The sequence below is a fragment of the Triticum urartu genome, chromosome 2 (genome assembly GCF_003073215.2).
Source record: "Triticum urartu cultivar G1812 chromosome 2, Tu2.1, whole genome shotgun sequence".
NCBI lineage: Eukaryota > Viridiplantae > Streptophyta > Magnoliopsida > Poales > Poaceae > Triticum > Triticum urartu.
The window spans coordinates 442,439,575-442,452,022 of NC_053023.1; the positions used below are offsets into that span (position 1 = coordinate 442,439,575).

Sequence of the window (12,448 nt, forward strand, 5' to 3'; positions counted from 1 at the left end):
CAAGATTCAATAGCAGATCTCATACACATAATGACTATATATCAATACTTCAACATTCATTCAAGCTTTCAGTAGCATCCAGCTACATCAATAAACATAATTTACACAAGACCTACATGCGTTCAGTAACATCCAGCTACATCAATAAAGAGAACTGACAAAACACATATGTGAGTAGAGTTGCATCTAGCTACATCAATAAACAGAATTTACATAAGACTAAGATTTTATTTTTCTTCAAACTAAGCTAGACAAATGGTTTGAGCTTTGATGCACAGAAGGAGCCATGTCCAGGAAGACAAATTGCTTGGTCGCAACCGTTTGTTGAATAACTTCCTGCGATGTCTTCAAAATAGTAAATACCAAACTTGCCAACATCTTGTGAAACAACATTCAAAGAGTTACCATACTTGCAATGCTTTAAAGATCACATCTTAACCACACCTCCACATGATTGTGGATGTATATGGAAGACCTGCAACTAGATCAATGTGATTTGCAAGAATTTAGTTCAGAGAAGTAAAACATTAGTATAAAAAGCTAATGAAACAGATGTCAGTTACTGTATTTTGTTTTAAAAATATCTTAACATGAAAACAACATGTGTGCATGTTCAGAGATGAGAACCATGTTACAGAAAAAAAATTCCATGGGATCCCCAGTTCAAACATCAAGAACATGAGTCTTTTATCTTCATTTGGTGAAATGGATATGCTCATGTGCAAGCTCCATAAACAAAGTTTTACACATCTAGCCTTCCTAATCAATTGAAGAATTCATCACACATTGTAGTTATCTAACAAATCAGACCAGACACAACAGATTGACTAAGGCCATATAAAATCATGACAATTGTAAAAAGAAAGGAAAAGGGAGACTCTAGAACGAATTAACATGTCGAGAACTTACACAACCGAAATACTTCTGAGTATCCACCCTTAACCTACAAACCCATTAATTAAGGATATGATCTGGTTGGTTTAGTTTAGAATGGTTGAATTTATAGAATTATGAAATCAAAGGTATGAAATTTTGTAGCATTCAACAATCTCATCCTTAAACTTACGAGCTTGATACAGAACATTTTGAACAAGAGAAAAAAATAACTTTAAATATTTTCAAAGTACAAACCAGCAACATCTATGAACTATGTAACAAAAATCATAACATCAAACCAAGAGAAGATTAAAAAAACTGAACAGGACATAGGAAAGGATATGGCAGCTGACATGTACTTTTACAAGAAATCTTTCAGACTTTCAGTGTGTGTATATCTATAGCAATATTACTACAGCTGATTATAATGACAGATTTTTGACACTTCCAAGTACAAATACTAATGTATAGTAAACAGTAAGCAATAAAATGCAAGGTCAAACAATTTGTAAGCATGATATGCTTCCTTTTTCCACCAAAACTGCATGCCAAGCATAGCATGTGTATACTCATGAAACATAGCACCATGCATTGTACAATGAAATAAACTAAATAACCATAAAAAATTCACACCAAGCACTAGAGCTAATTTTGTTGGATGGTACACACTAACAATTAAAGACAGCAGATAAGAGCTCAAAATGTCACCGAAGGCCAATAGGATGTGAGCGCCTACCGCCTATATAGTTCACTATAATTTGAAGCCACCATTATAAATTAGCAAAATTTATATCGAAACTTTGGCATCTTTGTACTGGATACCATAAGTTTCCTACCAAACAAGGATTATGATCAGTCAGGCAAATACATTCTGGCTCAACATACAACAGATAGAGTAGCATACATTCTGGCTCAACATACAACAGATAGAGTAGCATGTGCCGGTACCTTAGCAATGAGCGATGGGTTAAGGCGAGCTTCATCGGCTGGCACACGTGCTAGAGCTTCAGTTTTCTGCTGTGAACTTTTCCTTGGTTCATGCCTGAGCCTGAATGAGTGTGTACAGTGCGCTGGCTTCCACGCTTGAGGCTTCCATGAGGTACAAGTGGGCAACAGCAAACAAGCCCTAGACAATGGTGCCACGAGGCCTATGCAGACAACCTATAAGATTAGGACGATCAAGTCACGTGAGACAACATGTGCCCTTCTGCAGTAAGTAAAACAAGCAATACTTCTATTTACAAGTCAGAATATGTAGTTGACTAAACATTCGTATTTTCTCTAGTAAATTTTACTAATTGTGGAAGCACTGCTTTACAACTTTAACAATAAATAAACTGTACAAAGAATGTGACAGAGACAATAAGGATACATTGTATTATAAGTATGTAATTGCTTGCGGTCCTGAAAAACATGACGGTATAATATTCAAACTGGCAAAGTTGTGTCAACTTCAAGTCACTTTCACCAACAATTCTCTGGACAGGAAAAGCATGCTCACACAAGATAAAAACATTGCAACTGGAATTTAATCCACACTAACTACTACTTCCTCCATTCCAAAATACTTGAAGTTCTTGTTATTTGCAAAGCTGCTATCATTATTAAGCAAAGAGCAGCAAACATTTCAACATATAGTCTAGTGATATGAGATCCAAAGCCGTGAAACCAAGTTGCTACATAATCATATTATTTGCAAAAGGAAGAACCTCATAAAAGAGACCTTAATTAAGAAGCATCATGAACCAGAATGAGAAGAATATCTACACATACATTTTGAGTAGTATAGAATGAGCAAATATCTCAATTCTCTTCCATGCACAAGACTTCGAGTTCTAGTGAACTCAGTTCGGTTTGTAAAGCTTGTTTCTTGGAATAACTAAATTATACATGAGATAAAAAATCAGATAGTATCAAGAAATAACTGTTCCAAAGCAAGTAGTCATACCATGATTTAAAATAGATAAATAGCTAACATAACAACTATTTCTACAAGCATAATTTTCGACTTTCAGTGTGTATCGATGGCAAGATTCCTGTTGTGTACAAAATATTAAACACTATAATGTCAGGTCAACCACTTTTTACACATGAAAAATAAGTACTGGACTTTGTATAGGAATACAAAAGAAGGCAGCAACTATGCTATTCATAAATTGCTCTATGGCAGGCAGACCAACAACTTTGTTTCATGAACTTCCCAATAACAAAAGACTAAGCTTCAGAATACACAAGTCATGCAAATGCTCAGTTCCAGTACATGTAAAAGCTGTTCTGAATTTTGAACAAATTTTTTACTTTGCTAATTAAGTTCGTCAGTGAGTATCGACATGCTTCCGCTGCTTTACCCAAAAAGTATGAGTATACAACGCGTTCTACAAGCCAAATACCTAGTTGTAAATAGGAAGTAATTAAGATATACATGATATATAGGGATGGCTCCGAGGAACTAGTACCATGAAAGAGCTGCTCTGAGAGGGGACGTAGAACCGCTGCCCGTCATGTTGCAGCCCGAACAGCACAGCGCCATCCGTCCTCCACAGCCCACGTGGAAGGTGCAGGCCCACAAAGAAGAGAACCTGTCGATGTAGATGCAACTCGCGGTTGACCTACTTGAACTCACGATCTGGTGCTTGCCACAAGCGTTCTGGAGGTTGAACCGTGTTCTGGATGCAGTGGCGCTGCCTTAGCTATGGTGGAGGGAGTCCATGGAGAGGCCGCCGGGGTCGGGCTCCTCGGGAGACACGCGACTACTCTGGAACTGGGCGAGGCGGATGTGAAGACGACGGGGAAGTGGCGGTGGAGAGGTGCACACTTGGGGTGGTGGTGATGAGGCCCGGAGCGGCCATATCCAGCAGCACCGACGACCGGTGCAGCCAGATCTGGCAAGGACTAGGCCAGGACGGTTCCATCCAAAGGCAGGCCAGCGAGGTGAGGCCGTAGCAGGGCGTGTGTGGATCGGAGAGGGAGAGGAAGAGATGTAGTGGCGGCGGCGCACGGGGAAGGGGAAGAACGGACTGCCCAGATCTAGGGTTTGGAAGGGCGGTGGTAAGGTTGTTGGAGGGATGGTCGATTTGGGGAAGAACTGCTCGGGCCGGCGGCTTTATTTTCTTTGGAGCCCAAACTTTCAGTATCTCCCGCGCTAGAGCGTGTCTGGGCCCAATGTCGCGCGCCACACAATCGCCGGCAGTTAACGGGCCGTGACTTGGTTCTCCTGGCAGATACACTGACCTGACATGTGTGTGTCATTTCCGGCAGTTTGCGTGTCCTCTTTACTCAACTTTTGCAGGCAGTTTCACTGCCCTTTAGTACTTCTCCCGGCAGTTATAAGATTCCCGGCAGAAGATTTGCCCTTAATCCGGTATTTCTTCCGGCAGTTAATTGCCCCGAATCGAGTGTTGTGGTGTAGTGAAATTAGAGCTTCTTTCAAGAAGACTCTTGGTTCCGAGAGGAACGTGTCACCTCCGTGTGCGAAACGACATACGTACACTGCCTTCTCCCGCCTTAATTTTTGTACATTGGCAGATTAGACCAAATAGAAGTATCGTGTTAAATTTTGGAATTATTTCGTGTTCGATTGGCCTTTTTATACATTAATTGAGTTTCTGGGCATTTAATGTGCATACTTCAAATTTGAACTACAAGCACATGCTCCAGTGCACCAAAGTTGTTTGAAAAATCACATGTGTGACATTGGGTGAATTTCTAGGTCCCATGCAAGAGATGGCAGTGAAATTCAAACATCTGGGCATCGTGGCTCGGCTGGAAAGATTGAGAAACATGGTTTTTAAATTCCCGTGAATCCAAAAAACGCTTGAGAATCATGAAACTTGGCATGGTGTAATACGTCTCCAATGTATCTATAATTTTTGATTGTTCCATGCTATTATATTATCTATTTTGGATGTTAATGGGCTTATTTTTACACTTTTATATTATTTTTGGGACTAACCTATTAACCGGAGGCCCAACCCAAATTGCTATTTTTTTGCCTATTTTAGAGTTTCGCCGAAAAGGAATATCAAACGGAGTCCAAACGGAATGAAACCTTCGGGAGCGTTATTTTTGGAACAAACGTGATCCAGGAGACTTGGAGTGGACGTCAAGAAACAATCGAGGAGGCCACGAGACAGGGGGCGCGCCCACCCCCTAGGTGCGCCCTCCACCCTCGTGGGCCCCTCGTTGCTCCACCGACCTACTTCTTCCTCCTATATATATATCCATATACCCCGCAAACATCCAGGAGCACCACGAAAACCTAATTCCACCGCCGCAACCTTCTGTACCCAAGAGATCCCATATTGGGGCCTTTTTGGGAGCTCCGTCGGAGGGGGCATTGATCTCGGAGGGGCCTCTACATCAACTCCATGGCCCCTCCGATGATGTGTGAGTAGTTTACTTCACACCTTCGGGTCCATAGCTAGTAGCTAGATGGCTTCTTCTCTCTCTTTGGAACTCAATACAAAGTTCTCCTCGATTCTCTTGGAGATCTATTCGATGTAACTCTTCTTTTTGCAGTGTGTTTGTCGAGATCCGATGAATTGTGGGTTTATGATTCAAATTATCTATGAACAATATTTGAATCTTCTCTTAATTCTTTTATGTATGATTGGTTTATCTTTGCAAGTCTCTTCGAATTATCAGTTTAGTTTGGCCTACTAGATTGATCTTTCTTGTAATGGGAGAAGTGCTTAGCTTTGGGTTCAATCTTGCGGTGCTTGATCCCAGTGACAGAAAGGGAAACGACACGTATTGTATTGTTTCCATTCAGGATAAACAGATGGGGTTTATATCATATTGCATGAGTTTATCCCTCTACATCATGTCATCTCGCTTAAGGCGTTACTCTGTTCTTATGAACTTAATACTCTAGATGCATGTTGAATAGCGGTCGATGTGTGGAGTAATAGTAGTAGATGCAGAATCGTTTCGGTCTACTTGTCACGGACGTGATGCGTATATACAGGATCATGCCTAGATATTCTCATAATTATTCGCTTTTCTATCAATTGCTCGACAGTAATTTGTTCATCCATCGTAATACTTATGCTATCTTGAGAGAAGCCACTAGTGAAACCTATGGCCCCCGGGTCTATTTTCCATCATACAAGTTTCCAATCTATTTTATTTTGCAATCTTTACTTTCAATCTATATCATAAAAATACCAAAAATATTTATCTTATTATTATCATCTCTATCAGATCTCACTCTTGCAAGTGGCCGTGAAGGGATTGACAACCCCTTTATAGCGTTGGTTGTGAGGTTCTTATTTGTGTGTGTAGGTACGAGGTGACTCGCGCGTGGTCTCCTACTGGACTGATACCTTGGTTCTCAAAAATTGAGGGAAATATTTACGCTGCTTTACTGCACCACCCTTTCCTCTTCAAGGGAAAACCAACACAGTGCTCAAGAGGTAGCAAGAAGGATTTTTGGCGCCGTTGCCGGGGAGATCTACGCCAAGTCAAGACATACCAAGTACCCATCACAACTCTTACCATTTGCGTTACATTATTTGCCATTTGCCTCTCGTTTTCCTCTCCCCCACTTCACCCTTACCGTTTTATTCGCCCTTCTTCTGTTCGTCTTTCCATTTGCTTTGATGTCTTACTTGGCCCGTTTGCTCATTTGTTTGGAATAGTTGTTTATTTATTGCTAAGCAGAGAAACTAAGATCTATGGATCCTCATCCGATTGCTAATGTTTTTAAGAGATCCAATTATGATGAACCAATTGCTAGTGAGTTTTGTGCACTAGATTATCTTTATGAAGTTTTGCTTGAAATTCGTGAATCTGAAAATTATGATGAAGTACTTTATGGAGTGATTCACGATGGATCTTTGAATAGAAAGCATGATTGCAATGATGATAGTATAAACTCTATTAATGTCAATTGTGCTTATAATATGCAAAACCCTAAGCTTGGGGATGCTAGTTTTGCTATGAGTACTATTTGTTGCAATGATCATGATTGGGGTGTTTCTTCTTATGATCTTGAAAATTTATTGAAGCCCCATGATGAATATGATATTGATTATAATGTTTGCAATAATATTGGAAGTGGGTTTGGAAGAGTGTCAACTTTAGATCCCACATATTTGGAGAATTTTCAATCTTATGAAGTTTTTGATAAAAGTGGGTTTGGAGAGGTCGTGACTTTAGTTAATGTTAATCCCACTATTTTGGAAGAGTGTCAACTTTGCATGCATGTGGATCATGTTGAGAATATTTTATATGATGGCTATATTGTTAAATTTGCTTATGATCCTACATGTAATTATTATGAGAGAGGAAAATATGGTTTTTGAATATTTTTTTTATGTTACTAAATTACCTCTCGTTATGTTGAGATTGCTATTGTTTCTTTCCGCTTCCTTGCATATGCTAGTTTTTGCCTTCCTTGATAATTTGTTTGCCTATAAGATGCCTATGAATAGGAAGTATGTTAGACTTAGATGTTTTTGTCACGTGTTTTATGATGCTCTCTTTGTGTTTCAATTCTTGTCTTTCATGTGAACATCATTGAAATCTTATGCCTAGCTATAAGGCTTTAAAGAAAAGCGCTTGTTGGGAGACAACCCAATATTTTTCCTTGCTGTTATTCAATAAATAATTTATCTAGCCTCTGTTTTGGTTGTGTTTTTTGTGTTTAATTAGTGTTCGTGCCAAGTAGAACCGTTGGGAAGACTTGGGGAAAGTCTTTTTGATCTTGCTATAAACAAACATAAACTTTAGCGCTCACGAGAATTGCTGCCATTTTTTATTGGAGAGTGCTATTTAGTTAATTCTTTTTACAGATGATCAATAGATAAATTCCTCACTTCAAGAACTTTATTTTAGAATTTTTGGGGTTCCAAAAGTTTGCGTTGGTTACAGATTACTACAGATTGTTCTGTTTTTGACAGATTCTGTTTTTCGTGTGTCGTTTGCTTATTTTAATGAATCTATGGCTAGTAAAAGAGTTTATAAACCATAGAGAAGTTGGAATACAGTAGGTTTAACGCCAATATCAAAATAATGAGTTCATTACAGTACCTTGAAGTGGTGTTTTGTTTTATTTCGCTAACGGAGCTCACGAGATTCTCTTGTTAAGTTTTGTGTTGTGAACTTTTCAAGTTTTGGGTAAAGATTTGATGGATTATGGAACAAGGAGTGGAAAGAGCCTAAGCTTGGGGATGCCCCGGAAGGCATCCCCTCTTTTGTATTCGTTCATCGGTAACTTTACTTGGAGCTATATTTTTATTCGCCACATGATATGTGTTTTCCTTGGAGCGTGTTGTATGATTTGAGTCTTTGCTATTTAGTTTACCAAAATCATCCTTTTTTACACACCTTTTGAGAGAGACACACATGAATTGGAATTTATTAGAATACTTTATGTGCTTCACTTATATCTTTTGAGCTATATAGTTTTTGCTCTAGTGCTTCACTTATATCTTTTAGAGCACGGCGGTGGTTCTATTTTCTAGAAATAATTGATATCTCATGCTTCACTTATATTATTTTTAGAGTCCTTTAGAACAACATGGCAATTTGTTTTTAGGCATAATAAAAACCTTCATGTAAGTGCATTGAATACTATGAGAAGTTTGATACTTGATAATTGTTTTGAGATATGGAGATGGTGATATTAGAGTCATGCTAGTTGAGTAGTTGTGAATTTGAGAAATAGTTGTGTTGAAGTTTATGATTCCCGTAGGATGCACGTATGGTGAACCGTTATGTGATGAAGTCGGAGCATGATTTATTTATTGATTGCCTTCCTTATGAGTGGTGGTCAGGGACGAGTGATGGTCTTTTCCTACCAATCTATCCCCCTAGGAGCATGCACGTAGTACTTTGTTTCGATAACTAATAGATTTTTGCAACAAGTATGTGAGTTATTTATGACTAATGTTGAGACCATGGATTATACGCACCCTCACCCTTCCACAAATGCTAGCCTCTCTAGTACCGCGCAACTTTTGCCGGTACCATAAACCCACCATATACCTTCCTCAAAACAGCCACCATACCTACCTATTATGGCATTTCCATAGCCATTCCGAGATATATTGCCATGCAACTTTCCACCGTTCCGTTTGCTATGACACGCTTCATCGTTGTCATATTTCTTTGCATGATCATGTAGTTGACATCGTATTTGTGGCAAAGCCACCGTTCATAATTTTTTCATACATGTCACTCTTGATTCATTGCATATCCTGGTACATCGCCAGAGGCATTTACATAGAGTCATATTTTGTTCTAAGTATTGAGTGGCAATTCTTGAGTTGTAAGTAAAAAGAAGTGTGATGATCATCATTATTAGAGCATTGTCCCAGTGAGGAAAGGATGATGGAGACTATCGTTCCCCCACAAGTTAGGATGAGACTCCGGACGAAAAAAAAGAAAAAAAGAGGCTAAAAAAGAAGAAAAACGAAGAAGGCCCAAATAAAAAAAGAAAAATGAAATGAGAGAAAAAGAGAGAAGGGACAATGTTACTATCCTTTTTCCACACTTTTGCTTCAAAGTAGCACCATGATCTTCATGATAGAGAGTCTCTTATGTTGTCACTTTCATAAACTAGTGGGAATTTTACATTATAGAACTTGGCTTGTATATTCCAATGATGGGCTTCCTTAAATTGCCCTAGGTCTTCGTGAGCAAGCAAGTTGGATGCACACCCACTTAGTATCTTTTGTTGAGCTTTCATACACTTATAGCTCTAGTGCATCTGTTGCATGGCAATCCTTACTCACTCACATTGATATCTATTAATGGGCATCTGCATAGCCCGTTGATACGCCTAGTTGATGTGAGACTATATTCTCCTTTTTTCCTCTCCACAACCACCATTCTATTCCACCATAGTGCTATATCCATGGCTCATGCTCATATATTGTGTGAAGATTGAAAAAGTTTGAGAACATCAAAAGTATGAAACAATTGTTTGGCTTGTCATCGGGGTTGTGCATACAACAACAACAAAGCCTTTAGTCCCAAACAAGTTGGGGTAGGCTAGAGGTGAAACCCATACGATCTCGCAACCAACTCATGGCTCTGGCACATGGATAGCAAGCTTCCATGCACCCCTATCCATAGCTAGATCTTTGGTGATACTCCAATCCTTCAGGTCTCTCTTAACGGACTCCTCCCATGTCAAATTCGGTCTACCCTGCCCTCTCTTGACATTCTCCGCACACTTTAGCCGTCCGCTATGCACTGGAGCTTCTGGAGGCCTACGCTGAATATGCCCAAACCATCTCAGACGATGTTGGACAAGCTTCTCTTCAATTGGTGCTACCCCAACTCTATCTCGTATATCATCATTCCGGACTCGATCCTTCCTCGTGTGGCCACACATCCATCTCAACATACGCATCTCCGCCACACCTAACTGTTGAACATGTCGCCTTTTAGTCGGCCAACACTCAGCGCCATACAACATTGCGGGTCGAACCACCGTCCTATAGAACTTGCCTTTTAGCTTTTGTGGCACTCTCTTGTCACAGAGAATGCCAGAAGCTTAGCGCCACTTCATCCATCCGGCTTTGATTCGATGGTTCACATCTTCATCAATACCCCCATCCTCCTGCAGCATTGACCCCAAATATCGAAAGGTGTCCTTCTGAGGTACCACCTGGCCATCAAGGCTAACCTCCTCCTCCTCACACCTAGTAGTACTGAAATCGCACATCATGTACTCGGTTTTAGTCCTACTAAGCCTAAACCCTTTCGATTCCAAGGTTTGTCTCCATAACTCTAACTTCCTATTTACCCCCGTCCGACTATCGTCAACTAGCACCACATCATCCGCAAAGAGCATACACCAGGGGATATCACCTTGTATATCCCTTGTCATCGGGGTTGTGCATGACTTAATATTTTGTGTGATGAAGATAGAGCATAGCCAGACTATATGATTTTGTAGGGATACCTTTCTTTGGCCATGTTATTTTGAGAAGACATGATTGCTTAGTTAGTATGCTTGAAGTATTATTATTTCTATGTCAATATTAAACTTTTATCTTGAATCTTTCGGATCTGAACATTCATGCCACAATAAAGAAAAATTACATTGAGAAATATGTTAGGAAGCATTCCACATCAAAAATTCTGTTTTTATCATTTACCTACTCGAGGACGAGCAGAGATTAAGCTTGGGGATGCTTGATACGTCTCCAATGTATCTATAATTTTTGATTGTTCCATGCTATTATATTATCTATTTTGGATGTTAATGGGCTTATTTTTACACTTTTATATTATTTTTGGGACTAACCTATTAACCGGATGTAACACCCCGGATATGATTTTCCCAATATGTAATCCAACTCTTGCCGTTTCCGGCATTAAGTTATCTTATTTTCTCGGGTTTGGGTTTTTGTCTCCGTGTGTTGTTGTCATTGTCATGCATCTCATATCATGTCATCATGTGCATTGCATTTGCATACGTGTTCATCTCATGCATCCGAGCATTTTCCTCGTTGTCCGTTTTGCATTCCGGCGCTCCGTTCTCCTCCGGTGGTCATTTCTACCTTTCTTTCGTGTGTGGGGATTAAACATTTCTGGATTGGACCGAGACTTGCCAAGCGGCCTTGGTTTACTACCGGTAGACCGCCTGTCAAGTTTCGTACCATTTGGACTTCGTTTGATACTCCAACGGTTAACCGAGGGACCGAAAAGGCCTCGTGTGTGTTGCAGCCCAACACCCCTCCAAGTTGGCCCAAAACCCTCTCCATCATCTAGATCGTTCGATCATGATCGCGTGGCCGAAAACCGCACCTCATTTGGACTCTCCTAGCTCCTCCTATGCCTATATAAAGACCCCTCCTCGAAAATCCCGGATCCCCTCCATCCCTAAGCCTAGATCCACCACCTCGCGCCGCGCCGGACACGTCCGGTCCGGTCGGACACGTCCGCCGCCCCACCCGGGCCAATCCCGCGCTGCCACGTGGCAGGTGCGCGCCCACATCGCCACTTCCGCCGCCGGCCCGCCGCGGCCCGCAGCGGGCCCCCGAGGCCCGGCTCCTCCCGCCGCCCGAAGCCGCCTTCCTCCGCCTCAGCGCCGCCCCGCTCTCCCCGCTGCCTCGCCGGAGCAGCTCACCGCCGACCAGCACGCCTCGCCGCCCGACGCTCTCCGGCAGCCGCGCCCACGCCGCCGCCTCCTCGTCGCCCCTCGTCGCCGCGCGCCGCCCTCCTCCATCTCCGGCCACCGGAGCAAGTCCGGCGACCTCGGCCCCCATCTCCGACAGGAACTCCGGCGAGCATCCTCGGGAGGCGCGCCAGCTATAGTGCCCGACCTCGATCCGATCTGGATCTGGGATTTGCTTCGGTTGACTTCTCCCCGAAACCCTAACTATTTAGCAATTTTCGTCATGCTATAACTCCGCATCCGTAGCTCCGTTTTGGGCATATAGCATATCAAAATGTTCGTCTCAGAGAGCACATCATTTCATCTCATTGCATCATTTTCATTGTAGTTCATCTTGATGCCTGAAATGCTGTTGGAAGAGTGCTATTTGAGATAATTGTCAGATCTGCTGCTTTAATTAGATATTTGTCATTTTTGCCATGATTATTGTGTGCATGA

At 41.3% G+C, this 12,448-nt stretch overlaps 1 long non-coding RNA gene across 1 annotated transcript; it reads right to left on the reverse strand.

Annotated features, from left to right (window-relative positions):
- Window positions 1-37: 37 nt before the first annotated feature.
- On the reverse strand, window positions 38-3,965 carry LOC125537764. Its single transcript, XR_007296075.1, has 3 exons — window positions 3,333-3,965; window positions 1,825-2,037; window positions 38-481 (listed from the first exon to the last, which is right to left on the reverse strand). It is a non-coding gene; the product is annotated as an uncharacterized LOC125537764 (long non-coding RNA).
- Between the last annotated feature and the right edge of the window lie 8,483 nt (window positions 3,966-12,448).